Source organism: Equus caballus, chromosome 17, assembly GCF_041296265.1.
Source record: "Equus caballus isolate H_3958 breed thoroughbred chromosome 17, TB-T2T, whole genome shotgun sequence".
Lineage (NCBI taxonomy): Eukaryota > Metazoa > Chordata > Mammalia > Perissodactyla > Equidae > Equus > Equus caballus.
In genome coordinates, this window is record NC_091700.1 from 46,928,296 (window position 1) to 46,955,301 (window position 27,006).

General features: G+C 38.3%; 1 long non-coding RNA gene across 1 annotated transcript in view; it reads right to left on the reverse strand.

Annotated features, from left to right (window-relative positions):
- The window catches only part of LOC138918410 (uncharacterized), a 39,204-nt gene extending 15,140 nt beyond the window's left edge, over window positions 1-24,064 (reverse strand). The window contains exons 1-2 of the long non-coding RNA XR_011427799.1: window positions 23,917-24,064; window positions 2,640-2,763 (exon numbers count right to left, since the gene is read on the reverse strand). This is a non-coding gene — a long non-coding RNA (uncharacterized lncRNA). The remainder of the gene's footprint in view (window positions 1-2,639; window positions 2,764-23,916) is intronic.
- Window positions 24,065-27,006: the final 2,942 nt, after the last annotated feature.

The window sequence follows — 27,006 nt, forward strand, 5'->3', positions numbered from 1 at the left end:
TACCAAGTTTCAGCAAGAGGTGACAAGATTTTATATCCTCCCACCAACCAGTTCCTGGAGGCCAGCTGGCCCAAAGAGGTGCAGCAGCTCTCTTCAGTTGAGACAATTCCAAAGACAGCTGACAGCTAAAGTTACCTGTTTGTAGTACACCTGGCATCTTGAGGAGCACATTTTTTTGTACTGAATGAGGATCTGGGTAGTACCTCACAGAGTTCATGAAAATCCACCCTTTGAATCCATTGCTTTGTGCACCGTCTGGAAGCAGCTTTGTTAGGATGCTGGTGTATCTCTTTCTCAGGTAAAACTTACTGAGGTTTAGTGGCGTGAAATACAGCCCCAGCCACTGCAGCCAGTGTTGGGATCTCAAGCGAAACTCATTGTGTCCCTCCTCTGTCACCCATTGTATATTCTCCTCAACCTTATCTAGCACCTCCATGGGTCTATGTGTCTTACCTGCTAGCATGAACCAGACCAGAGGGATCTGAGCTCCTAATCACCATGTCCTTCTCTGACTAAGGCTTCTAAACTGTCAAAATTGGGCAAAGCAATACCAAGAGGCACCTAAAAAATCACTTGGGTACCAAATACATTCTTCCTTGCCTCCCTTGTATAACAGTCTCCCAATCTTCTCCTGATGCCAAGAGGCAGCACCTTCTTGCCTGTTGGAGCCCACAATGCTCAGGAGTGAGCTGTAGCTTATAGTTTAATAGGACTCTTGCTGTGTCCTCTGGTGAATGCATTCCCCTTTTGAGAACCAGGACCACTAAACCCACAGAATGCTAAGATGCAAGGAGAGGAAGACAAATTCTCCAAGCAGCTAACTGGGAGTAATGGTAAGCAGAGCCATTCCAGCCTCCATCCCTTGATTCCTGGACCCATGTATTCTACCTATTGAGGGTGCAGCATCATCTAAAATTCACTGATATCAAGTACACACTGTAACCTTGGTGATTACCCCTACCGCTTCCTGACAAGGTATAATCTCAAAGCTGCTACCTCAGCTATAATTTGAAAGTACCACTCCATCACTCTGCCAAGCCAGCAGCCTCTGGTGATACAGTATGTGATAGCACAAGTAGGTCTCAGTCATGTACCCACTCCTGCATCCCCTTTTATTTAAAGTGGGTACCTAACTCTGAGGCAGTGTGTGAGGTATCCTATGCCCAGAGACTAAATGTTCTGTAAGTCCTCAAACAGTGGTGCTGGCTGAAGCCACATGGGAGGAAAACGCAAACTCAAACTCAGAATATATTTCTATTCCCGTCAAAATGAACCACTGTCCTTTCCAGGATGGAAGAGGTCTAATGTGGTTAACTTGCCACCAAGCGTTTGGTTGGTATCCTCAAGGGTTGGTGCTATACTGAGGACTTGGCATTGGTCTCTGCCGCTAGCCAGTTGGACTTCTGTTGGGTCCATGCACAGCATCCATCTCCGCCACCAGGGATGGTGTCTTTATTCCTGGCTAGGTAGCAGAAAATCTTGACCCCCAATTCTAATTCAGTGTCTGTTTTCTTGGTCCCCTGCTGGTAGTAACTGTTGTTGGTCAGGGCTCCCAAGGAGTAGACTGAGGCAGAGATTAGTAAGCAGGAAGTTTATAAGGGAGTGTTTTTGGGTCCCTGCCTATGGAAGGGAAGGAAACAAGATTGGACAAAGGAAGAAGTTGAGCTATGTTGTAGTCTCAACAAAGGCCTCAGCTGACCCTACAGAAAGCTGGTATGGATCTTCAGGGTCCCTGAGATAAGGTAAGGGGTCCATCCTTTATACCTCTATGTTGACTAGTTTTTGGATATAGACTACCCGATAAAGGGAACACGACCTTGGGCAAGGTGACTCTCTTTAGGTAAGGTAATTCCCAAAGAAGGCTGAGAAGTGAGGGCTGTCTGTTGATGGCATTACCACTGGCGGGGGACAGAAGAACATTAGACCTGAAGAGGTATCTGGGAAAGTCATCAGAGTTCATTACAAGCATGTTTCATTCTCTGAAATTATTTTAATTTAAAAAGAATGTTATTTCATTTATTAAATATCTCCCTCAATTAAAACTAAGCATTGTGAGGACAGATACCTTACCTTTCTGGTGTGTAGTAGGTAGGTTCTCAACAAATAATTGCTGAGTTGTGAATGAATGAATTTTTTAAAACTTATAACTTCTATCAAAATAAGCAAAGATAATATATAAAATGTTATTTAAGGGAGCAATCTCACTGTTAAATTGGGGATTCTTTTGTGTGTTTTTTCTTTTTCTTTTCTTTCTCTCTCTCTTATTTATTTTTTTTGGAATTCAAAGCCAGAATACAAAGGTCTAGAGAAGTCACAACCAAATACTTCAAGATCACTTGTTTTTTTGGATGTCATCCACAGAGTAGTAGATATTAGAAGGAAAGAAGTAAAGAAGGAAGGAAGGAAGGAAAGAGAGAGAGAGAAAGAAAGAAAAGGAAATAATCTTGGGAATAAGTTTGCCTGCCACTGGAGGAATTACTATGTAGTGGTAATGGTATGAGAAAAAATAAACTAAATTGAAGTATTTTGATGTGTCTATGTGGCATATACCTGGGGGAGCTAGTTGCTCCCAGCAGCCCCTGCAGTGAAGCCTAGACCACATCCCTTGCATCTGGAGCCATGATAATTTTAACACTCACCTTTTTGAGGCAAGGGCTGGGACACTGCTGTTGTCAGACGGAACACATTTTGGAGCAAGTTCTTTCTTCAGCCTGGGACAAAGTTTTAGGAGTGAACTGGCAACTCTATTGGAACCAACACAAGCTTCAAAACATGATGGAGGAGAAAAACAAAAATCAGATTTTGAAGACTGGAATTTCCGGAGCAATGTAGACCTCATGGGCTGTGGTTCCAGGCACCGAAGGCTTATCATATTAAAATATATGGAAGGTTCTGGGCCTCTGTTGATATTGACTCTGTTTTACTCCAATCTCAAGTTACATTTTAAATGAAACCAAAGGAAAAATTATATTCTTTCAATTCATTTATTAATTGTGTGCATTTGACAATGAGATAAAAAGCCTGATACCAACTTATTGCCAAAAGCCAAATGGAACTGAGGTTAAATTTTATATATACTTGCCTAAAGAAAACTACATAAAAATATAGTTAATATTTTATGTCTAGAACTATCTATTTACATTTTTATATATAGATATATAAGAATACATCAGATGTCAGCTGATTTCCGGATAGTGAAGTCTGTAATATTCTATTGCAAATAATATTTTTCAAAAACACAATTTTTACTCAATTGCTAGATCAGTCTATCCAAAATACACTTTAATAAAGGCATGAGATATGTGGAAAAACAAGGAAGAAAAATCCATGAAAACCACTAATGCCAAAATCAAACTGAAAAGTCAAGGCAAGCCAAAGTCTGCAAGGGCACACATATGTGAGCAAGCTGAAGTGGTCAGCTAGATGCCATGAAACAGCTCTCGGCTCAGTTGCAAGGTCCAGTATAGGACTTTCTTGTCTACCCTGTTCTTTCTTCTTTGGTTTTTGCGCGAACCTACATAAATACATTCCTTATCTAGAAGGATGCGTCCACCTTCTGGTGTGGGTCTAGTTACCGGATTCAGAGAGGAACCGAGTATTGAAACTGGCTGTGTAAGTTGTGGTCTATGTTGCCTTTGAGCTGCAGTCTTGTTTGCTCAGGGAGAGGAGCTGGCTGCAGGAAGGAGGCACCTTATTCCTTGGCTGCTGAATTACAATGAGCAGAATCAATCAACAAAGTCAGGACACCATGAGCCCTGACAGGCTCCAGGACGCCTCTGAGGTGAGGCCGGACTGGGGATTTGAGCCTGACACAGAACTTGTTATATTTAATATTAAAGAAACATGAAGCAACGACATGGCCTCAGGAGGCTCTTTGTCTTGGACTCTGAGGAAGTTATGGCTCCACGGCCTTCTCTTTCCTGCCCTGCTGTCAGAGGCTATGTAGAAATAAAAGGCATCTCCTCTTGAAGAGAGCTATGGAAACAATGCATAATAGTTACACATTTTACTAACATAATTATCAAACAAATGCCACAGGTTATAAAGTGCTAGTGCCTGAATATAGAATTTCATTTTGTCCTTAGATTTCCCTTCCTTAAAACTTGAAAACCAGTACATTTAGCTGCCAGTATAAATCAACTCCACCTTTGGGAGAATGGCAGGAGAGCAGGCTTAACTTTGCTACAGTCACCAGGCAAGCGAAACTCAATGGACGACAGACCCTGGACTGTTTCTGGTTTTATCCAGTGGTGCATTGGTGGGAAAATGTTTCGTATTCAGTATTACTGCTCCTAGGGTGTCTCTGATTCCTCTCGCTTTAGTTCACTGACAAAAAGCATGTTTTTAATCTGTCTGCATCACTGAGCCAACTGAGAAAAGGGGGAACACAAAATGGTCTCCATTCCTTGTGAATTATTGAAGCATGTTGTCAGCAACTATAAATCCTGATGACAGATGACAGACTGAGAAGCAGAGAGGGTACAGCCCAATCTGTGGAGCCTAGTGGGAAAAAAGAAAGACAGAAAATCACCTCTTGAATGGAACATTAAAGAAACCCCTATTTATATTTAGAATATGGATTTTGAGGAGCTCTTCACAATCAACCCAAATCAAAATTAACCGGTAAATCGTTTTTTAAATGGTTGGATAAAGTTTTATACTATTTCAGTTGTTCTTTTTCTTTCGTTAACCTCTTACCCGGTTAGGATCAGAGTGATTTAAATGATAAATCAGAGGAAAGCTTGTGGGTACTTAATACAGATACCTCTTACACCTTCTGTAAAAATGTGTAAAAGAAATAGTGTATGAAATAAAACAAGCTTGTTATTTAACCAGCAGATGAAACTAAAATAAAGAATACTGAATACTTTCATAGAGTTCATGTGAGTCCCATTCTCCCTGTCCTCAGTTCTAATTCATTATCTATTCCTTCAGCAAGCATTTGCTGAGGTCTGTTAGTAACTTCCTCGCTGTTGTTTTTGAAGCAAATAGACTCTTAGGAGGTATTTACAACTTTTTGGCCAACAAAAGGATAAGAAAGAATGTCTTACTATGGTGTTAACCGAAATTTTTCTGTTGCGTTAATTTAAGAGATTATTTTCATCCATCTTACATTATTAAATGCCAGGGAATAACTAAATTTTAACTATGTATTTTATTTCAAGAAATACTATGAGTGCCATAGACTCATTAGGAACGGATTCACTGCTTAATGTGAAAGGGATACAGAGACCATCAGGTGTCAGATCCGGTGCTGCCCGGCCTTGGATGGGGAGGCGCCCTTCCCTTCTCTGAGCCTGAGCGACCCGCATCTTTATGACCCTAAGAGTAAATGCCTCTTTGTGTCTGGCATCCTAGGCACCTCATTCACCCACCCTAGTCCAGGCCCTGCCTCAATGACACTGTTTTGAGTTTTATGACTCCAGAAACATCTTAGGTATGAAGAGCTTGTCTCTATTCTGTCTCCTCAGAGTGTAAAACTGCTGACTCCAACATTAATCACACTCCCAAAGCCCAGCCGTGGTGGCTGCTTTCCAAAGGAGCTGCCCAAAGTCGGGGGTAAGGAAGCACTGTTGCTCCAAGAGCTGTCATGAGGGCATTTTCTGAATGCTGACACTGGACATTCTTGCTCAGCGTTCATTGCTCCTCTGATTCCTGTCTTGTGCTTTGGCCTTGAGCTTCGCGAACTGTCACTTTTGGCTCTGGTTTCTTTTGGGTTTCTGCCTCCTGGCTTCCACCTTGTCTCAGTAACGGAACTTCCAGCTCTGACCACCAGCCATGTCCTTAATCTGGTTTGCTGCATGCATTCCTTTTAGGTTTCTTTTCCCCACAGTCCTGGGCTGAGATCCTAAGGCCTCTCAAAATCCATGGTCTAGTCACTGACATGGTCCTGGAAAGGAGACCAGAAAAGCTTGTCTTCTAATGTTCTTTCCCTATCATGAAAAACAGACTAAAAATTTTATTTTGCCCTCCTGGACCACATAGGTGTGTTACAAAGATTAACATCCATGAAGCCTGTGTGGATTAATGTGAAAAGCAGCCATGTAGAAGATTGCCAAGCTATTGCCTTGGCAACATCTCCACATTAGGAAGAAACCTCTAACACAAGCTGTAATTATAAAGTAAGGAGGCTGTCTTTGTTTTTATCAGACACACCAAATTTTATACTTCTAGGTGTCTCTTGTCTCTTTCAAATTAGCCATTTGGGGAAATCATCACTTATTTCTCTAATTCAGAAATTAATCCCTGCTCAAAAAATTGTTTGGAATGACCTTTCGGTACTTCCTTTAGGATTGGTGGCACAGTGTTTTCAAATATCCTTTATGGTAAAAAGTCTTTGTCCTATGAGAGTGGCCCTGAATTTAAAACCACCAAATCTGGGGAAAAGTTAGTCATTTATCTAGGAAATATTGGAGAAAGAGAGAGAGATGGAGAGAGAGAAAGAAAGAGATTGATTCCACCTGTAACTATAAAAAACATAAGACCTGACTCTAAAGTAATGAGGTGGATGTGAGTGTAGGCAAGCGTGCATGTAGAGGGTGAGTGGATGTGTGAAAGACTGAGAAAGGGAGAGAGAATATTCCAGGTATTCCAGTTGGTTGGTAGAGTAGGGACTTTATGTCTCATTGAGTAAAGAATGCAAATCTAACAGGCCATGCATGCAACAACTTGCACCCCTGTCAGAAAAATTTCTCAGCTTCAGTCTTGATTGGAAGCACAAATTTTTTTTTTTTTGAAACAGATGATGCTGTCAGCTGGAAGGCAGAAGGTCCCATGGGGCATGCCCAGGGAACGTCTTTCCTTTACCCAGGATTCGCATAGCTTTGTCATCATCTCTGCTCTCTGCTGCTGCAGAAGACCAGCCAACAGGGGTGGATGTGCAGACTTGTGAGTGCTTTCAACTGGAGTTTTGAGGAAAAGCTTCCTTTGCAAGCTGGTCAATTTGCTCCTAAGCTGCCAACTCTCCCCCTCCCCACTCCTGCTAGTCTCTATTTCCATTATTCCCTCCCTCAGGCATCTCTCTGTCTCTATAAATACAAGCAATTATTTTCAGCTTCAAGCAGGATGCTGCCCCTTAGGAGCCCTCTAAATGCAGTAAATCTGGGAGAAGGTGGATGATTTACAGATCAACGGCTGCCTAGCAGATACTGTGGGATACCAAGGGACTGATAAGCATAGTTCTGCAAGCCATAGAAAAATCTGTAAGGAAAAAAGAGGAATTAAAGTCTTTCTCCCTCCTCTTGAGGAATCTGGTTGCTTCTTTCTTTCCCATTGGCAGATAATTCCATTTTTAGATGCCTACAAGAGAGATGGAAACATTCTTGCTTTGTGAATTCTGGTATTTCTTAACTCATACTGTGTGTGATTCCTGGCCAACATTAACAATAGACTGAATTCCCTGGGTTTGCAATGTTTCCTGGATCCCTGGGGAGGTGGGGAGGTCTGCCTGTCAGATTCTATTGAGGACCACTTGAGGCTAAGTCAGGACATAGGAGCTCAGCCTATGTTGTTGCTTCGAATTCTCAGCAGTACTATTCACCTTCTCACCCTGTAAGTGGCATACCTACCTTTTCCACTTGCCAGTACTGCCAATTCGCCACATTTCAGAAATTGCTTTCATGTATGCCAGAGTCTGCTGAGGTTCCCTGTTCATTTTCTCCTTTCTCTTTTCATCCCTCTGGTAGGTTAATGCAATATATTAGAGTGGATTAGTTGGGTCTGTTTTGTCCTGTCACCTAAATTCAATTCAGCTTAACAATCTCCTAGGGAATCCTCATTAAAGACAGATATAAAAGCTGCAGAGCTTACGTAAAAAGTTGAGGCACAGTTCACAATCTAATTGGATCAATAATTCAAGCACAAAAAGGAATGTAACACAAGATAGAGGAAGACTGATGTCTTAGGATACAGAAGACATTGTTCCTTTACTATTAGTATTCTGTTGGATGTTGGCCATCAGGTATGGGATACTGGTGAGAAAAAGAGGGGACAACAGAAAGCAGGAAAGGGACCCTATCAATACTTCTACAACAAAGAAGCCCATGCCTGAGTTCTGAGAGGGCCCTGTGCTCATCTGGTTATCCCAGAACCCTCCAAATAGTGTATGTTGGTCAATCTATTTCCAAGGTGTAAGTGTGGTCTGACAAGACAGACATATAGATCAAAGGAACAGAATAGAGAACCCAGAAATAAACCCATGTATATATGGTCAATCGATCTTTGACAAAGTACCAAGAATACACAGTGGGGAAAGGATAGACTCTTCAACAAATGGTGCTGGGAAAACTGGATATCCCCATATAAAAGGATGAAAGAAGACCCCTATGTTATGCCAAACACAAAAACCAACTCAAAATATATTAAAGACTTAATGTAAGACTTGAAACTGTAAAACTCCAAAAAAAAAAAAAAAAAAAAATAGGGGAAATCTTCACAGCTTTGGCTTTGGCAATGATTTCATGGATATGATACCAAAAGCATAGGCAACAAAAGCAAAAATAAATAAGTGGGACTACATCAAAGTAAAAAGCTTCTGCACAGCAAAAGAAACAATCAACAGAGTGAGAAGGCAACCTACAGAATGGGAGAAAATATTTTCAAACCACATATATCTGATAAGGAGCTGATTTCCAAAATATATGAGGGACTCCTACAACTCAATAGCAAAACAAAAAAACAAATGAATAACCCAATTAATAAATGGGCAAAGGACTTGAATAGACGTCTATCCAGAGAAGACATACAAATGGCCAGCAGGTATATGAAAAGGTACTCAACATCACTAATCATCAGGGAAATGCCAGTCAAAATCAAAATGAGATAACACCTCACATCTGTTAAAATGGCTATTATAAAAAACAAAAGATAATACATGTTGGTGAGGATGTGGAGAAATTGGAACCCTTACATACTGTTAGTGGGAATGTAAAATGGTTCAACCACTATGAAAAACAGTATAGAAGATCCTCAAAAAATTAAACATGGAACTACCATAAGATCCAGCAATCTGACTCCTAGGTAAATATCCAAAATAATTTAAATCAGGATCTTGAAGAGATATTTGCATTCCCATCTTCATTTCAGCATTATTCACAATAGCCAAGATATAGAAATAACCCAAATGTCCATCAACAGATTAATGAATAAAGAAAATGTGGTACATAAACACAATGGAATATTATTCAGCCTTAAAAAAGAAGGAATCCTATCATTTTCAACAACATGGATGGACCTGGAAACCATTATGCTAAGTGAAATAAGTCAATCACAGAAGGACAAATACTTCATGATTCCACATATATGAGGTATCCAAAAAATAGTCAAACTTATAGAAACAGAAAATAGAATGGTAGTCGCTAGGGGATGAAGAGAGGGAAATGGGGATTTGTTGTTCAATGAGTATAAAGTTACAGTTATACAAAATGAATAAGTTTAAGAGATCTGCTGTACAACATAGTACCTGTAGTTAAAAATACAGTGTTGTGCACTTAAAATTTTTTTAAGAGGATAGATCTAATGTTAAGTGTTCTTATCACCACAACAAAAAAAGCAAAGGGACACAAGGAAATTTTTAGAGGTGATGGATATGTTTATTACCTTCATTGTGGCGATGGTATCACATGTGTATGACTACGTCCAAAATCATAAAATTGTTACATTAAATATGTGCAGGTTTTGTATATAATTTTACGTAAATAAAGCTATAAAAAATAGAAAAGAAATTTAGGAGTGAAAAGATCTGGGAATGGAGTATATGGCAATTTGAGAAACTTAAAGATACTCAATGCGCCTAGAACAAGAGTTCATTTCAGAGGAGTGAAATGAGACTAGAGGCAGGTTTGGGCTTGGTCTAGGTCTTTGACAGAAAATTAAAGGAGTTTGAACTTTATCCCCAGGACAATAAGAAGGCATTGAAGAGTGGTCAGCAGAAGAGTGTCCTAGATCAGAGTTCCATTTTCAAAATGTTCGTTTAGGTCACAGTGTGAAGAATGAATTGGAGGGGAGGCAGAGAAGATGGAAGGTAGAGAGATAAATTAAGAGTATTGCAATAATTCCCATAGAGATAGTGGTAGCCTAGATGAGAGTAAGGGCATTGGAGTGTGGAGGATTAGAACTTTGGGATTAGTTATGGATATGATTATAATATTGAAACATAATACAATACCTAACGTCTAGTATGCATCTACTATGTGCCTGGCGTTGGGCTCAGCAGTTGGTGAGGTGGGGTTGGAGAAGGAGGAGCCACGGGTAATTCTGAGGATTCTACCTTGGTCAACACAAGCAGTAAAGCCAGGTTGAAAAGGAAGACAAGAGATTCTTGAGGTATAAATATTATTGAACAGTTGAATACACATGTGTGAAGCTCAGGAGAGGGACTGGGCTAGAGATTTTGGTTTGGAAATCGTTAACATCTAGATAGCAGTTGAGTTGATAGGAGAGGACGAGGTTTTGGGAGAATGTGTAGGGTGAGAAGGGACCAAGGTCTAGAGCAACACACTAAATAACAGAGGAGGTCAGTGACCTTTCCTGTTGACCCAGAATTGGCACTAAGCCCTTAGCTGACAACTATTGATTCTAACTACCCAGCATTCTAAAGATAAGTATCAATAATTTATGCCGAATATTCCCTCTGGGGCTTACTAAGAATTTCAGATTTCCTCCTACAAAATCATCTCTGAAGTGGATTTACCATGAAGCTAATAAAGCTTAACCTTTAAGATCTCTCACTTGCACAGGCCTGTTCCAAAACTATTGGTGGGAACTTCATAATGTATTCACAAGTCATACATTTTTGTCAGGTTTGCAAAAGTAAAATACCTGAAATGCAACAGTTAAGACTGCTGTCTCTTTCTACTCCAACTTATCTCTATCACACTTTCCTAGAAACATTTGGTGTAATTGTATGGTTTTTGAGGTCTTCTAAGGGGATATTGAGTTGGGAATTCATTGTTTTGGTTTAGTGGGGTATATTTACATGGTTCATTGTCACTTCCATGTACACTTAAGTTATTGCTAGCTGTCCTAGTATAGGAATGGTTTCCTGAATGTTCCTACCACTTACTATGCCAATTGTGACAAGAATTGTGAGCAAATGTGTGGCCGGAGGACATGTACTGATATGAACATTGCACTTGGCACTGGAAATGCATAAGTAGCAAAGAAATAAGATATGAAATATTTAGAGCCAGAGGCTAGTCTATGGAAAATTCCTCCAAATCTTACAAACCATATATGAAAGAAACTTGATTGAGGTTTTCCCAATTTGACAACAACCCTTAAAGTGTATGTGATCATTCCTATAACAAGTTGTGAAACTGAAAGAAACTGTCTTAAAAATTATCAGTAATAAAAACAATTTTTATTAACCACACTAGAAGAGAGATGGGATTGCTTTTCTATTATTTCTATAGAAAGATTATAAAAGAAATTGTCACATGAAGAATCAAACAAAGGTTAAAAGGATATGCAGTGAAAGTATATTAGGCAGTTATGTAATTAAAAACATTATTTATTTCTGAATTTCTTGATGTTTGCTGTTTTTGTCAGCTTTCTAAAGATTGGAATTTATTATGATCTCAAATAAAAAAGAAATAGAAAAATCCTAGATTTAAACTTAACAATATCACTTATTATATCAAATGTAATTGTTCTAACCACACCAAATAAAAAGCAGAGATTGTCAGATCGGATAAGATATCAAAAAACGACATGCTGTCTATAAGAAACCTATTTTAAATCTGAAAAACAGATAAGTTAAAAGTGAAAGGATTAAAACAGATCGTCTGTGCTAACAGTAGTTAAAATAAATCTAGAGTAGTTCCATTAATATCAGACAAAGTGGATTTCAAAGGAAAGAATATTGGAGGGGGTAAAAAGGGTCATTTCATAATGATAAAAAAAAAGGCAATTCATCAAGAGGACATAACGATTCTAAATATGTTTGACCTATTAACAGATCTTCAAAACACATGAAACAAAAACTGATAATACTGGAAAAAGAAGTAGACAAATCCACTGTGGGAGTCAGAGATTTCAATAGTGTTCTCTTAATAATTGACAGAGAAGTAGACAGAAAATCATTAAGTGTACAAAGGACTGAACAGCACTATCAATATATCTGATCTAACTAACACGTGTAGAAGTTTCCATCCAACATCAGCAGAATATACATTTTTTTACAAATGCATATGGAACATTTACCAGATGTATTAGTTTCCTAGGCTGCTATAACAAAATACCACAATCTGGGTGACTTAAAGCAACAGAGATTTATTCTCCCACACTCAAGGGATTAGAGTCTACTCCAATCCAGTATGAGCTCATTTTAACTTGATTAGATCTGCAAAGACCCTATTTCCAAATGAGGTCACATTCAGAGGTACCAGAGGTTACGACTTGAACATATCTTTTTTGGGGACACAGTTCAACCTACAACACCAAAATAGACCATATTCTGGACCAAAAAGCAAGTCTTAATAAATTTAAAAGGACTGAAATAATATAACGTATGTTCTCTGACCACAAAGGAATTAAATTAAAAAATCAGTAACAAAGATATATTCAGAAAATCTCCAGATATTTGAAAACAAAACAACACACTTCTAAATAACCCATTGATCAAAGGAAAAATCATGAGTGAAATTAGAAATTGAGCTGAGTGAAAATGAAAACACAATATATCAAAATCTGTTGGATCTAGCTAAAGAGTGCTTCAGGGCATCACACACTTGTACTAAGTGTTTGCAGAATAATATGTCTCTATTAGGAAAGTAGAAAGTGTTAGATTGAATGATTTAAGATTGCACAAGAAACCAGAAAAAGAAAAGCAAATTAAGCCCAAAATAAACATTAAAAAGGAATTTTAAAAGATAAGAACAGAAATCAATGAAATAGAAAACAGAAAAACAATAGAAAAAAGTCAATGAAACAAAAAACTAGTTCTTTGGGAAAAAACAATAAAATTGATAAACTTTAGATAGACTGATCAGATAAAACACATAAATTACCAATATCAAGAATGAGAGAGGGTATATTGCTCCAGATCCTACAACCATTAAAAAGAAAATTAAGAATAAATTTATGCCGATAAATTCTACAACTTAGATGAACAAATTCCTTGAAAGACACAAGTAACCAAAGCTCACCTAAGAAGAATTAGCAGGCCTAGATTACCCATATAGCTTTTAAAGAAATTGAATTTGTAGTTAAATTTCCAAACACATACAGCTTTTTAAGAGTCTTATTTTATAATTGATTTATGTATTTTAATTTTTTTTTCTCTAGTTGCTTTTAAAAATCTTCTTTTTATCTTTGGTGTTCTATAGCCTCACTATAATGTTGTCTACTATGTTTTTAAGCATGGGACCCATTGCATTTCCTAAATCTGAGGATTTATGGCTTTTGTGAATTCTGGAAAATTCTCAGCTTTACCACCGGAAGTGGAACTTTTACTTAACTAGTGTTAGGCTCATTTTTGGTCTACAGCTGCAGACTACATTTAGGCATACAGCTCTTGCGTAGCTCAAATTCCAGTTCTTATAGGCACTCAATTATTGTGACTCTTTTAAATTTAGATAGACTCTTGAAAGCTACAATCCTGACTTAGACACGTTTTCGAGTATGTGCTAAGTATCTCTCACTCTCAACCCCTAATGCTATATGCGTCCCGTATTACCTCTTCACCCTTAATGAAGTAAATTGAAACAAAGATAGTCATTGATATTCTCTTCCTAAAAGGATTAAATTCCTTTATAATCCTTTTTAATTAGATTTGAGTCCCCAAAAACCACCTAGTTTACTGAAACGAGGTGGTGTGGGGATATTCTGGCTAAACCGCAAAATTGGTATCCCCATAGCAATCCCATTTTCCAGTCTAAGCCCTGAGAATGGAAGAGAAATAAAGTCAATTTTTACTTTTAGAATACTGGTTTGTTGTTTTATGTGGCACAGAAAGTGTCAATTACCAATTAGAAACCAAAATTCAGTACCATTGGTTTTTTTTTTTTTTTTTGAGAGATACTTCTCACCAGATGTTGTTAGCAATTTGACTATCTTGTTAGTGACCAGTATGTTTTTGTCAATTCTGCTGTTTACTGATGTTGTAGCAGAAAGTAGGGAATGGCTCCACGGGAAAGAGCTATCTTGACATCCTTTGTTCTTAACACAAATGTAAGTGAATATAAGTGAGGCCATCTTGTTATGCTAAATGACTCCAGCCCCTCCTCTGTGTGACTACTTGCTGCTCTGCACATACTACTTGTGCTCTGTGTGACTACTTGTGCTCTGCACATGTGAAAAATTCACATGCTCTCCTGATTTATGGCCTCTGCTTACAAATGTAATCCCCTATAGCTTGATAGAATAGTCTCCCATGGAGAGTTTCTCTCCAGGAACAAGCTGACCACAGGCGAGAAACACACCTACAGGATATTCATCATCACTGACAGAAGAAAAGAACAATGAAAGACCTTGGAGTCTGTCATGCCTGAAGGCCAATATTTTTAAACACCCTCCTTACTGCCTATTTTCCCTACATAATGGCAACAAGATTCTGTAATCCTTGAATATGGTTTTTTTTAGACTTTAGTCTGCTATCTTCCCGATTATGCTGGCTAATCGAATTAAAGCTTCTTTTGTCAATCCCTAACTCATTGTGATTGATTAGCTCAGATTGCGGTGAGCAGAGTGAGCCCATTGCTGGGTATCACCAAAATTCACTTTTATCCAACAAAGCTATTGATATGCTCTCTGATTGTCTGGACTCTGACTTTTCCACTGTCATCAATAAGCTTTTCCAAAATAAATTTCTTTTTAACAAAAAATGTCCAGCTCAATAGATTTCAAGAACATTCCTCCAAAGCTGTATACAATCCCACAATGTTTTTATCTCTTTTAAGTCACCCACTAATGAATTATTAGTTATTTCCAATCAATTCTACTATCTATACTTTTCATTATATTTTTATAACAAAATATAGCTTCATCTTCCAGCATAAATGCCCCTAGAAAAGCCTCAGATATAGCCTAGTGATTGTGGTTGTAAATGTGACTAGTGACTAGCATGGGCATAAGATATTAGGAAACTGCACTCAGAGAATTCACTAGAAGGGTAATAATTACATATGCTCCTTTTGCCTCCTTTAGATAATGCAGTCAAGAGTCCTATAGTGCTACTGAGGACCATTCCTGGCTCCCAGGTTGATCTGCTCAGTGACCACAAGAATGGTTTCACTTCCTGTTCTTCAGTCTCAATAAGTGAAAATAGTAATTCCGCTTCCTAAAAGGGCAAGATTTTTAATACGGATGTGTTGGTAAGAATATTTGAGGTCTCAAATGATCGAAAGGAGAAGGAAGAGTCAAACTGTGAGTCCTAGAAGGAAAAGGAAGGTCATTATTACTCCGAGAGATTGAGGAATCTCTGCTTCTGCTTCTTAGCAGTGTTGCTGAAATCCCAGAAAGGGGTGCCCACACGTTGCCATAAATTCCTGATTATTTCATGCACGACAGGAGCAATTAGGCCAAGTCATGCACACTGATCTTGCTTTTAGAATTGGAGCTAGAGACAATGAATCAGTTTATATACCCAAAACTAAAACTAAAACTCACATTAAATTCTTGTAATCTCAACTGCAGATGAGCGCTACATGCCAGGACCACAACAGGGTATAAGGAGAGGGCAAAGAAAACAAAAAGACCCTGATATAGGTACTGATAACCTCAAAGAATTCTCTTAAAGAAGATTACAGTGAGTGCATGCAGATATTATTCCTGCACACACCTGATTCCATGACTCTTCATACTCAATTCCATCGTTCTCATAAATGGTTATACATAAAAGTAAAGTAACTTAATTGCTTTGTTTTCTTAGAAAGGAAAAATATTAAAAGTTCAATTCAGGGCCCGGCCGAGGTGGTGTAGCAGTTAAGTTCACGTGATTTGCTTCAGCAGTCCAGGGTCACCAGTTTGGATCCCGGGTACAGATCTACACACTGCTTATCAAGCCATGCTGTGGCAAGCGTCCCACATATAAAGTAGAGGAGGATGGACATGGATATTCACTCAGGGCCAGCCTCCTCAGCAAAAAGAGGAGGATTGGCAGCAGATTGAGCTCAGGGCTAATATTCCCCCCCAAAAAAAGTTCAATTCATCACATTCTAAGTGAATAATAAGTAATATTAAGTCATACTCAATACACAACGTTAGTTCTATAAATTACCCCTCAGTCCCAAGTATGGTCCATTAAGGGGGAAAGGGAGAAAAGGGAGTGGGGAGGAGGCAATCAAAGAGAACATAGCAAATAGAGAAGAGTAAGAAAGACGAGACAGGGAGACAGACAACTGGGGTGAGGGGAGGGAGGTATAGAGTAACCAAAAAGGAGTCAGAAATACCAACAAAAGAAGTGAAACAGGTGAAATGAGTACTGATATTTTTTTCCTATAAAAACTGAAGTAATTATAAAATACCTCTCCCTCCCATTCTTTTTATCCCTTTCTTTATTAAATTTGTAATGACTTTTTAATTTAAATATTGACAATAGGAAACAAAAACATTTGAACTTTCTTTCATGTTTTAAATAATTGTAAAAATACAGTTATCTAGAATTTTTCAAACTCTAACAAGGTCTCATTTGACAAAAAGCACTAACCCTGCTGCTGGCATCATTTTGAAAGGCATCATGACATGCCACTTTGTAAAGTTGAAATATAGAAGGAGATGAGGAAAAAACTTATATTTTTTTTTTCACTTTCAAAGTTCCTATATCTTGTGCACCAGAAAATAGACTCTGAGTTTGTGTTCAAGAAGATGTCACTTGTCTCTCTGAAACAAAGGAAGAAAAAAGATTACTGCTTCCCAATGCCTGTTAGTTAAAATACAATAAAACTATTTTTCTTTTTTGGGTGGGGAGAGGGCAGAAGGGTTAAATGGTCAGTCAGTCTATTTCTGTCAAATGAGTCTGTCAAAATGTCGGATCAAGTGAGTGGACAAGAAGACAAAGTTGCTGGATGTTTGGCTGTCATTCTCTATGCTACCCATAGCAATGATTAGAGCAATATTACTCTAAAGAAAGTTTGGAGTCATCAAATAAAATACATAGTTTGGAAGAGACACTGATTACTATTCTGTCTCCTAGACTATTTCTTGCTTAAGTAAAATATCAACTCCCTTTAAAGGGAAATTTTAAAAAATAATCTATATTATTTTATTTTAATAAAAGCATATAACTAGATATAGATTCCTTATACTTTAAATACTTATACAACTCCAAAAGGAATTTACAACTATATACTATACATACTCAAACAAAATTAGAAAAATTCAAATTTGCACCATTAATTTAATTTTATGGATGGTGATGGCATTGGTTTGCTCAAAGTAGATTTCTGATGTAAAAAATGTAAACTGAGATCCACTTTTAAAATATATTCTCTCTAGAATGGTGGTTACCAGGGGTTAGGAGGTGGGGGAGAAGGGGAGATGCTGGTCAAAGGGCACAAGCCTTCAGTTGCCGATGAATAAGCTCTGGGGATCTAAGGTACAGCATGGTGACTGTAGTTAATAATACTGTGTTGTGTACTTGAAATTTGGTGAGACTAGACCTTAAGGGTTCTCACCATTCACAGACAAAAAGTGATAAGCATATGAGGTGATGGATGTGTTGACAAACCTGATTGTGGCAATCATTTCACAAAGTATACATATGTCAAACCATCATGTTGTGCACTTTATATACACAATTTTATTTGTTAACTATACCTCAATAAAGCTGAAAAAAACCTTAAAAATAAAATATACTTTTTCCCACTATGAAAAAGTTTCCCCATAGTATATAGAACACAGCCTAATTCCTAAGCACAGCATTCTATACAGTCGGATCCCTTTCCAACCTCATTTCCCTCCATGTCCCCCACTCACCCTTCACCGAATTCCACCTGGATCACTTGCCATGATTTGCCATTCTCTCAGAAAAACTCTAGTCCTTGCATCTCCCTGTGACTTTGCCCTTGCTGTCTTCTCAGCCTCCACTCTCCTCTGTCTATCAACATTCCAGTTTTGCTCTAAATTCTGCTCCCATGCATCTACTTCATAAGGTTATCTTCCAGTCCCCTGGACTTAACAACTGCACCTTTGCCTGAGTTCCCAGGGTGCACTGTTCATATCTGTTTTTACGTTGCCTGGTATTTTGTTAGCTGTTTATAGATCTGTCTTCTTTACTACATTGTTAACCCTTAAAAAGGAAAACAGCTTTATTGAGATGTAATTCACATATCATAGAATTCACACATTTAAAGTGTGCAACTGAATGATTTTAGTATAGTCACAGAGTTGTGCAACCATCACCACAAACAATTTTAGAACATTTTCATCATCCCAAAAAGAAATCCTGTACCTATTAGCAGTCATTCTTACTCCCTTACCCCCAGACCTAGGCAACAGTTTACTTACTTTCTGTCTCTAGAAATTTGTTTATTCTGGACATTTCATATAAATGGACTCATCCAATATGTGATCTTTTGTGTACATGTAAATCTTTTAAAGGCAGAGACCAAGTCCTATTCATGGAAGGAGGAGTTAATGAGGATACGTGACATAACAGAAAGAGAATGAGTTTGGAGTTAGATGGGCCTTAGTTAAAAATCTCAGTTCAGCTATTTACTAGTCACATAACTTTGGGCAAGTCACTTCATCTCTCTCAGTTTCAGTTTACACATCTGTAAAATGGGGAATCCTATTCCTCTCTTAAAAGATGCTTGTGAGGATTAGAAAGAGGCTATGAAAAGAAAGAGGCTAGAAAAGAGTTTACTCAATAAATGGAAGCTGTTATTTGTATTTACTCTGTATACCCACAGTATTGGGCATAGTAGACAGTAATACATATTAATTAATTAATTAATGGATGAGTGATAAAGACTTCTAATGCATTTCCTTCAGAGTGCTAATGGACTTTCAACAACTTAGGGGAAAGAGAGTTCCCAGGGCCAAATCTGTCCTGGAAGATTTAAACTAGTTCCTTTTGTTTCTCAGCTACTATTCTCCTTCAGAGACTGGTTAGTGGAGAGAGACAACAAAGCCAATAAACGAATCTAGGATTGAAATCAGAAGGGAAGAAGTTGGGTTCCAGCCCTGACACTGGCATTCTAAAGGCACTTCAAAAACTCAGATCATCCATCTCAGCTTCTAGTTTTCATCTGTAGATACTTCTTTATCAATCATTTCTGCTTTCTCTCTTACAGAACAAAAAAACCTTGAATCACGCCTGAAAAATGTTTGAATTCTCCTAAAGATAGAAGAGTAATACCATCTGAATCACGAATAGAAAAAAATACAGAAAGGGAAAGGCACAGAATAGATGTTAATCCAAAGAAAAGAAAGGCCAACCACCATTAAACAATTAAATTATATCTAAAGACATCCAAATAAATTAGGAACCTTCACCATAAGAACCATAAGGCTCCCTCACAGGAAAGAAAGGCACAGCATACCAATCCAATTCCCCAAAATAAAGGGAAGAAAGAGATTTTTTTTTACAGTCATAATAATGTTTAACTGCGTCATACTTATAGAGGATGTAATGATTCAATCAATGGCCTGAAAGAAATTGAATAGTCTGCCTTAAAACAAAAAAGGTACACAAGTAATCCCATCCCTACGGGAGAGAAAAATGGCAGGACTTTTAAAGAAGAAAGGATCTAATTTCCAAAAGATGATAGTGCAAGTTGCATTGTTTTCTGTAGGACTTAATTTTTTTATGACTATAATCCTGCAACACATGGGAATAATTAAGGATATAAACATTTAATTGGGCAACTGACTACTGAAGGAGTTTAGTTTTTATCAAAAGGAAGAAAAAAATAGAAATGATCTTGGAAACTTTTGCCATTTCAACATTTTTTATAACGATATGGACAAATTACCTTCTAGCTAGAAGAAAATGTGTGAAATTCAGATGGAGAAATATCAAATTGGTGTCATGGAAGAGCTTGAATTGATAAATTTCAGCCCTTACAAGCAGGCTTCGGGTAATTTCAAACATAACCACGAGGTAATATCCATTATTGGCATAGAGATAAGCTGAGCGTTCTCATCTCAAATTGTTCTAACTCTTTAATTTACCCTTTCCTAAGAAATTTATTCCACGATGAGAGAATATTTATCTTCTGATCCAAAGGATGAGGGCCAATAAGTTTTTCCATCTACTTATATCTCTAAAAATAAGACTAAAAAGAAAAATATATTGGTTCCTAATAGAAGCAGTTCTTTATGCCAGTGGCCTGCTCACATGTGTTCATAGACAAGAGACCCTGTTTCTTTATCAAGCACACACAAGTGGGAATAGCTCCTAAAACTCTCTAAGGATATTTGCCACTGCAAATAAAATATTCTCTGAGTATCTAGACCTGAAGGGGAGTGATATATATATTTTTTCCTTGTCATTAGTTGCCAGATTCCATGAGAGGTCTATTGAAAGTATTTTCTAACAGATTCAATAGTGAAGGCTACATAAAGATCAGGCCCAGCTCAGCTCCAACGCTCAGTCACCAAGAAAGGGGAGCAACGTCTGCTGCTTTGACTGGGCCTCTATTTGTGTATGAAATCTCAATACTGAGACAGACTTCCAACACTGAGCATCCATAGAAGGGGTCCCTCTACTGCTGACATGCTTGGGAATTGGGAAAGAAGAGGGAAAATAGAAATAACAAAATGTTGGCATTCAGTATTGCCCTAACCATAGCTAAAGTGGACCAAAATCTAGGTCCCCAATAACCAATATGAAACTAACTGCAAGAAATGAACAGAACACATATATTTTCCAGTATAAAATGACAGCACAAAAAAATTGTTTTGAGTCACCAAGCTTCCTGATCCTTTCTAATATTCATAATTATCCTGGTTCTTGCCCAAGCATTAAATATGCTCATTAAATTTTTCTCTGACGTGCCACAGTAAATTAAGCCTCAGTGGTTGGGTTTGTTTTTGTACCCTTAACATTCCCCAAAAGTTTTATTTCAAGAAGCAAATGTCTACTATCCAGGCTAATAGTCACTAGACTCCTGTCTTATCTTGGGCTTTTCCAGTGACTTTTTACTTTATCAAAATGAAGTGTATATTTTTTATTTGTCTCTCTAGCTTCTCTTTCTTAATATGGGAACAATAATATGGTACCTCTAATTTGTCTTTAAAGGATTATGGTGAATGTTCTGCAAACATTAGCTCATGGATATTCTTCTGAACAAATATGAAGAGCCATTTCATATTGGAACTGTTATGACACACTAATAAAATATTGGTATAGAACTTTATAGTAGCAGCTTCATAGTGGCTAACAGGGCTGAAAGTCATAATTATACATAAACTCCAGCCCTCAGGATACCATATTACTGCCCACAATCCTTTTTATTTCTCAGGAGCAGAGGACCCAATGGTCCATTCAGTTTTTCCCTTTATCATCAAAATAGTTTATATTAACAAAAATTCAATCCAGTAAAAGGCTATGGCCTGTGACTCAGATTTAAAACTGACCAAAGTATCCTCCAGCATCTGAGATTTCTAATAGCCCAGGACAGGTGTGCAAATCTGACTTACTACTTAATATTGTAAAGGTTAGTTTGATGGGCAATCTAAGTCAATTAGTAAAAACAGAAGAATTATAAAGCAGAGGAAAGCATATGTAATCTGTTCTACATCCATTATCACGGGGCTCAGTTCACCAAGATGTTGGCTTTTTGCTGCCTTAAGGATACAAGGATTCCAGCATGAAGTGAGGTATTGGACTGGATCACTTCTGGGCTCACTTTCCGAGAAAGGTTGTGTAGAAGGACAGGAAGTTTAGGGTTTAATCCCCTGCCCCCAAAAGAGATGAGATTTCAGTTTTATCTGTTGTATAACATTGGGCAAATCGTTTAATCCTTCTTGACTCTCAGTTTCTGATTTATAAAATGGGAATAATAACACCAACCTTAGAGAGTTGTAAATGCTTTTGTGGCATTGGTCACATTAAATTTTAATTTATTTACACTTCTGTCTCTGAGCTTCTTGAGGGCAGGGACAGTGTCTCACCCATCTCTATATCTTGAACACCTAACACATGCCCAACAAATAAAAGACACTCAACAAATGTTTGTTAAATTGCATTGAATCAATTATTCGCACTGTTGCATGCTTTCATAACAACATATGAATCATATTTTTGTAAAGAAGAAAATATTAGTTTTAAATTCAGATGGCATGGTAGATTAGATCATTGTTTATCAAATATTCACCCTCATCCCGCTCTTCAATGAGAAGAGTATTCCTCACCTCTGGAATTTAGGCTTGGCCACATACCTAGCTTTGGCTAACAGGATGTTAGTGGACATGACGTGAGCAGAGGCTTGCACGGTCAGGCTTGCTTTCTTAAACTCCTGCCTTTCACCATGAGAAGAGCATGTCTTGAGTAGCCACTAGTCCAAGAAGGATGAGAGACACCTGGTGCCAAGCCTCCCCAAACCCAGGCCAGATCAGCCAAACCTCAACTGACCTTTAGATGTGTAAGCCAGAAATATTTATTACTCTACACCACCGAGTTTGGATGGTTTGCTAGACAGCGTTATTGCTGTATCGCTGATTAATACAGATGGTGTTCACTTAAAGAATATGCACCATTTGCTATGATATTAGTTCTCAAAGTGGACTGTACTTTTGAGCTATTGATTCAATTGTTTAATTGAACTCAGTAGAATACCTACTAATGTAAAACTGCTATTTGTGTCTGATGTTTCCAGTGGTATAATGATTAAAATTAAAGACCTGAGGGCAATTTCCTCAAACAAGGTATTTTTTTTCCCCAGGCAAAGTTTATCATGAGATGTACTGTTTGAAGTTTTGTCTAGTGGGGAGATTTCCCTCTTCCACTGTCATTCAGGCCACCCCTCAATGCCTGGTACGAGCATTTTCGGCAGAAATATCTGTAAACCAGGATCAAATTCTTTTTTCCTCAGGCAACAGGGCATGCAAACTCTCCATGGGACCATGGATGTGGGTTAAGGGAGAGAAGATAATGAGTAGGGCTTCTAGTCTGGGGGCAGTTTGATAATGTGCATGTTTTTTTAAAGATTGGCACCTGAGCTAACAACTGTTGCCAATCTTCTCTTTTTTTTTTTTCCTGCTTTTTCTCCCCAAATCACTCCGGTATATAGTTGTATATTTTAGTTGCAGGTCCTTCTAGTTATAGCATGTGGGATGCCGCCCCAGCGTGGCCTAAGGAGCAGTGCCATGTCCACGCCCAGGATCTGAACCGGCGACACCCTGGGCCACAGAAGCAGAGTGCACCAACTTAACCTCTCAGCCACGGGGCCGGCCCCAATATTTGCATTTTTTACAAGCTCCCAGGTGATACTGATATCAATATAGACTGTGTCTGTGTCTACAGATTGCAGATTAGATAAATGGAAAGAAACTTTTAAAAGAAATTTATCATCCTCAAGCATTCAACCTGGTACCAGCATCAGTCAGTGTTTTACGGAGAAGAAAATGGAGATTAAGTGGTGAAATTGGTAAGTCAATTAAGTAGCTGTTGGTTAAGAAATCTACTTTCCATCTCATATAGTTGCTGTAAATTTTAAACGAGCTGATGGGTGTACAGTGGTCAGCTCAGTGCCTGGCATACGGAAGCACTCAATAAACATTACCATTATTATTATTACTATTATTATTATTTTAGTTTTCTTTTTATTACTTTAAAAATTCGCCCAACACAGCCACTAATCACCTCTGCCTCTTTATATAAGTTATCTAACCACTTGATCACTGAGTTATTTATCTGTAAAATAAAGTGGTTGGAATAGATGATCTTTAATATAGTTTTCTAGATCTAAAAGTCTCCAGTTTTACATTAACAGGAATCAATCACATCTGTCTTGATTAAGGTTTTATACTCACCGAGGGTGCTCCCTCTTTCTGACCACATCTCTGATGTCCTGAAAATCTTGTTTCTTATTCATCTTATCTAAATTTTTCACCCTGCGGAATACATATTTTTGTGAAAAGTGGATTGGACTTAGATCAGTTTCTACTCCTATTTATGCCTGGGAACTTAGAACTGAGGTACTATAAAGAGAAAAACCCAAACAGGAAAGGTTGTATTTTCTGGTCATAGGGTCACACTTTTCCCACTTGGGTTTTCTCTGAGACTTTCCTCAAGAAAACCAAAGCTCCCTTAGCAGAAGTGCTGCAGAAAGGAAGCTGCTATTGTTTCAATGATATGGGTCTAATTATAATAATGTGACAGGTTATTTACCATACACTGAAGAGTGGAAATTTCAGGTTGTTCTGATTAAAAACTGCAAATATTTCGTGAAGATACCATTGACTTCACTGAAGTCTCATTGTCTAAAATTCTGTATAAGGACATTCTTATTATCAGTATAACTTCACTTATATATGAACAGTACTTAATTTAATGATGAGAAAGCCAAACAGAGCAGAAATGAAATGCACACTTGCCAAAATGCTGAATTTACCTTTGACTATCTGTTTGCCTTCCTTTTAAAAGTCCTGCCTAAATGTTTGGCTGAAAGTTATGCTTTGACAGGAGGGAAAGCGGTCCAGGTGCACAGGGAATCTCACTGCCTCCTGCCTCTACAATAACCCCTCTCTTGCATCACCAGTTTTCCCTCGTTACTGCATCTTTGTTCTCTGCACACAAAAACGCTGCTAGTTTTCTCATCTTAGAAAAATCACAGCCCCTCTTGGTCCACCTCCCTCTCTAGGTCTTGTCCGTTTTCACTTCCTTTTTCAGCAATATACCTCAAAGGCACCGTGCCCGTTCACTCTCTCCAATTCTTCTTCTCCCATTCTAACTTGAGCTGACTCCTTTCAAGGTCTCCTCCACTTCAGTGAAACTGCTATTTCCTTCATCATTATTAACTTCAACACTGCCAGATTCAAAGGGCAACTCTTGGTCTTAATTGATTATCCTCCTTTTTGAAATACCTTCTCAATTTGACTTCCAGAACACAACCCTCTCTTTCTATCTCAGTGGCTTTCCTCCTCAACCTTCTTTCCTGAATCCTCCTCATCCTTCCTTCCTGAATCCTCCTCATCCTTCCTTCCTGAATCCTCCTCATCCTTCCTTCCTGAATCCTCCTCATCCTTCCCACCTCTAATGTTGGAATCCCCAGAACTGAGTCCTCAGACATTTCTTCACTAATTATATTTATTCTCTAGATGATCTCATTTGTCTTATGGCTTTAAATACCACCTATATGCAGATGATTCCTAAGTGTCTCCATGTCAGGCCTTCCCTGACCATCATTTCTAAAATAGCACCCCTCCTGTCATTTTCTGTTCCTTTTCTCTGCTTTATGTTTCTTCACAGCATTGACTTTTTAGCAGTGGCTTTATATTATCTATCTATTCATTTTGTTCATTTATTTGTTCATTGTGTCCCTCCCTGACTAGACTGTAAACTCCATGAGGACAGGGATTTGGTCTTATTCCCTGTCGTATCTCCAGCACCCAGGACAGGGTATGGTATGCCACTTTAAATACTCAATAAATATTTGTCAAGTGAATAATTAATGACCAAATTCATTCTTTTCAATTGTTCAGTACCCATTTATTTTATGTAACAGTGCCAGCTAGCAATAGCTTTACCTCTCAGAGTGAGGTTACAGCAGGCTGCCTGACTTATTTGCCATTCAGCACACTAGAATGAAGGAGGTTGAGCTGAGGGGCACCATGAGGGAGCTAGGCAGTGCCAGCAATTCTAATTTGTGTCCAAACCGGGGAATGACAAATCCAGTCCAGTCCAGTGCAGCTGTTGGCATTAGGGTGAGGAAACAATAGGATGGGAGGGCCTTAGCATGGGGGCACAGCTTGATAACTGTCGGGTGAGGAGTGCAGACAACAGGGCTCCAAAAAGCAAACAAGGTTATCCAGGGAAACTATCAGATGCCCTGGAGCAGAAGAAACTTTGCAAAGCCCACAGGAGACATACCCCCTAAATGCCTGTATCCTTGATTTCAGTGCAGGATCATGGCTGCCTGCAGATTACTCAATGCTCAATCTAGTACCAGATGTGGGGATGGGCTGAGGAGGTACTGTGGGGAAGGCAAAAATGAATTAAACAGAATCTCTTCCTTCAAAGTGCCTGTAGACTCATAGGAGATGCTAAGGCACAGCTAATAGAAGTAAGAGCATTACATAACATATAACGTGCTCAGTGGAGTCATGGAATCATGGCAAATTATATCTGTAAAGGAGGCTATTTCTGGTAGTGTTTAAATATAGAATTAGTCTCTTGGGTACAAGAAAAAGAACAATTTACCAGTCACAAATCTCTTCATCTGCAAAATGTAGGCTTTAAACAGAATTCTTTTTTATGTTCCCTTCCAGTTCTAAATTGCTATCATTCTTAATTCGCATACATATAACCCTCTATACATACACATATATAGATAGATAATAAAATGTCATTAATTTGGATTTTGCTAATCTGGAATTTATGATCAATCATCAAAGTGAGGCTAGTAGAATTTTAATTTTGCATTATCAGTGACACTAGTAGCTTGTTCAACTGTGTTAAATTAGAAAAGGAATGCTGACAAACTTTAAAGAACAAACTGTTTTCAAAGTGTTCAGAACTCCTATTTATAAACAAATAGCTGAAGCGGATGTCAGCCACTGGGACTAGTGTTTTGATACACTTCATAGAGATCCCTGAGCTAGAGTCCCCTGGACAAAAGGAAATTGACACATCACGTCCCTGACCCTCACCTCACCTCAGAGCATCAGGAGCCAGAGCTTGACTTCACTGAAGGAGAAGCCAGAGGAAACCATGGCCTAACTGCTTATCCCCTGAGCCTCCTACTGTATTTCTTGTTCTGGCAGCAAAATGTGCTTGTGCAAAGTGTGTAACAAAAAAGATGTATTCTTCTTTATTAATAGGTGATTATGTAAAATTCATTCATTTAGAAAGACTTATTGAATGCCCACTGTGCAGGAGGCACTATTATATTTCTTTGTTAA